Source organism: Zophobas morio, unplaced genomic scaffold (assembly GCF_036711695.1).
Source record: "Zophobas morio isolate AGI-343-1 ecotype UQ-CSIRO unplaced genomic scaffold, CSIRO_AGI_Zmor_V1 ptg000048l, whole genome shotgun sequence".
Taxonomy (NCBI): Eukaryota; Metazoa; Arthropoda; class Insecta; order Coleoptera; family Tenebrionidae; genus Zophobas; species Zophobas morio.
In genome coordinates this window covers 280,036-282,863 of record NW_026972153.1, presented here as the reverse complement: position 1 = coordinate 282,863, position 2,828 = coordinate 280,036, and the positions used below count along the sequence as shown (strand labels likewise).

The 2,828-nt window shown below is 29.3% G+C and overlaps 1 long non-coding RNA gene across 1 annotated transcript; it reads right to left on the bottom strand.

Annotated features, from left to right (window-relative positions):
- Positions 1-1,958: 1,958 nt before the first annotated feature.
- On the bottom strand, positions 1,959-2,401 carry LOC135142496 (uncharacterized). Its single transcript, XR_010282552.1, has 3 exons — positions 2,356-2,401; positions 2,159-2,245; positions 1,959-2,103 (listed from the first exon to the last, which is right to left on the bottom strand). It is a non-coding gene; the product is annotated as an uncharacterized LOC135142496 (long non-coding RNA).
- Between the last annotated feature and the right edge of the window lie 427 nt (positions 2,402-2,828).

The following is a 2,828-nucleotide window of genomic DNA, read 5'->3' as shown; positions in this document are numbered from 1 at the left end:
CAGTGAGCCGTAGGCCCAGGCAGTAGATGCGTACGCCAAGGCTCTTCCTGAAGGGTCTTATATTATTCAATTGCGGATGCGCACGTGACTTTATCTGAAACCGGCAGTTTATAACGATACCAACACTGGCTCTAACTGCACAGCCCGTAGAAAGTTCAAAATTAGGAAAACCTAATGCGTAGCACCATAAAGGAAAAAAAACAATTTTTACTCTAAAATTAAAAAACATTAGATGTTATACATGCACTTTATCGTTAACAATAATGTTACGTCGTGACATTTACGTAACAAAACATTTAAATCACAATAAATGCCTAAGCGTTGCTCTTACATATTGCCAGCGAAAGTTGGTATTTTTTGGCGTACATTCTTGCTAATAAGGTTGAAGCCTTTATCATTTTCCTCGGATTTAAGTACACGTCTTATCTTTAAATTTTTTTTTTTGTTTCCATATTATTGTTTGCTTAACCTTTAATAATTTTTGATTCAGATTTTTACTAATATTGCGGTTATATATTATAAAAAGGGTTTCACAATCTTTATATATTTGTAAATTTTTGGGAATTAAGCGTACTCCTTTTTTTAAACCAATTTTTCAGCCTTGCAATGAATTAAACTTGGAAGTATTTAGAATTGAGGAAAGATTGCAATTTCCACAAATCAATAGTTCTTAAACTTGTGCCATTTTCCATTGAAAGTTTTTTTTTTTGAAAAATGAGGAAAGTTTTAATATTTTACTGTTATTTCTGCTATTCTAGACATTAATTTTACCTATCAGTTTAAGTTATTTGTTTAAAATATTTACGCTATTCAAATTGAAAGTATAGCCGTTATTATTATTTCCGAACGCGCGTTAAAGGTAACTACAGCATTTATTTAACTAAAGTTTTCGTTAAATGGTATTTTTAGAAAAATTAAAACTGTTTGTGTTACTTTTTATATTTTAGAAATCCTTTATTACTCAAGACACTTTAAAAAGTATTATTTTTCAAAAACGATTTTACCGAAAATAGAAAATCTTTAAAGAGTAGAACCAGGCAGCGTTATATTAAACAAAGTATATTATAACTTTAAATACAGCCATATATTAAATATTGACGGCCATTATTAAAGTGTTTAATTTTGAAAAACTGAAGTTAGTACTTTTTGATATAACGCAGTACTTTTACAAAGAGCCTTAAAAAACTGAACTGGAATAGTGGAAATTGTTTATAAAATTATAAATTTAAAGAGTTGGCTTTTTGTTTGCTGGCAAAAACTTTTACGAGCTGGGTTGCTTAAATCTTTTATGTATGCAGGAAAATGGACCCGCTCTTTGATAACGAATTTGAAGATTTGTTCCATCTTTTTGTGGAATACAAAAAAATTGCAATTATGGTCGTTGAGCATTTTTAAATTAAAACAGCAAAAGGCATGATTATTGTTGTTGGACTCCAAAAAATTTAAGAAAAAAAATATGTAAAAGTTGTGTTTAAAAATTTTAGTAACTTTGCTAGAAAAGAAACTAATTGGTTTTTTTTAAGCTCTGATAATAAAAAACGTTTAAGTTTTACTAAAGAGTTGAAAACTATAAGAAGAGTTAAACGCAATTCTACTTTTCAAGCTTTAAGTGACTAATTTTGGATTTTTTTTTTTTTTCCTTCAAAATTTATGGAGTCAAAGATGAAGTAATTTTCATTGTTGAGGGCTTATTCATAAGCAAATATGCGTCATAATTTCAATTATTTTTTTCCAAACTGCTTCTAACCTCAGTTTAAGAACTATTATAAAAAAATAAACTTTGCTTTCACGACATGGCAGGCGGTAAAGTCAATTGCTATAGTAACAAAATACTTTTTTAAGCAGTATAGAAGAGAGTCGCATGTTATTTAGGTACTCTGCTCCTCAGTGATTTATTATAAACAAAATATTATTTTTAAATAATTTGAAGGACTTAAAGTCCACTAATGAGTATAGAACGGAATTTAGACCTGGCAAGCCCTAGACTGTTTTCATTACTTAATAAAAAGAATACCGGAATCTTATTTTTACTTTTGTAAGGCGGAGGTGCTGGCTGAGGCAGTAAAAAATTCTTGGTAGGGGCTATGAGTAGCTTTTTTTACCCTAATAGTCGTAACATGTATTACTCATATAAAAATCATTATTATAGTGTTTCTACCAAAAAGGGGTCGGACAATGATTTTCTTCCATAGAGCTCTCTGGCCTCATTAAAAGGTTTCAACATAGACAATTTATTTCTCTTAACCTTTTAGAAAATTGGAGAAAAAAGTGTTTTTAAATGATATTACCAAAAAGACGTTTTGTTTAATTGGTAACCATAAATCTTTTACATTTAAAAAAAAAGATTATTAAGACCATTTCTGTATACTTTGTTTTTCTTGACAAAGCTCCGTTTTAAATAATGAGTACCTGTATATTTATTTTGAAATTAATAATACATTTATCTCTTTAAACTCAGACAACCATGATAAAAAATTAATAGAGCATATTGAAATTACTTTTGCTAGGGTTGCTCCAAAAAATTTCTCTGTTCAGCAAGTAAAACCCACCCCATCGATTATAATGGCGTTTTCAAAATTTAGCCTATCAAATAAGCTGCATTGCTAACTAAAATAGGGGATGTGTTTACCACACAATCTTTTAACTTAATTTTAAAAAATACTGAAAGCAACAAAAAATTGAAAGGTACCAAAACTACAAAAGGTTTTCTTTACCTCGGAGGATTCTCCGCGTAAAAGATTTTCTTTATACTAAGTAGTAAGTAATTTGAAAGTTAAATAACCAAAATATAAAGAGCAACTTGGGGATGGGGAAGAAGAAAGAAGGCT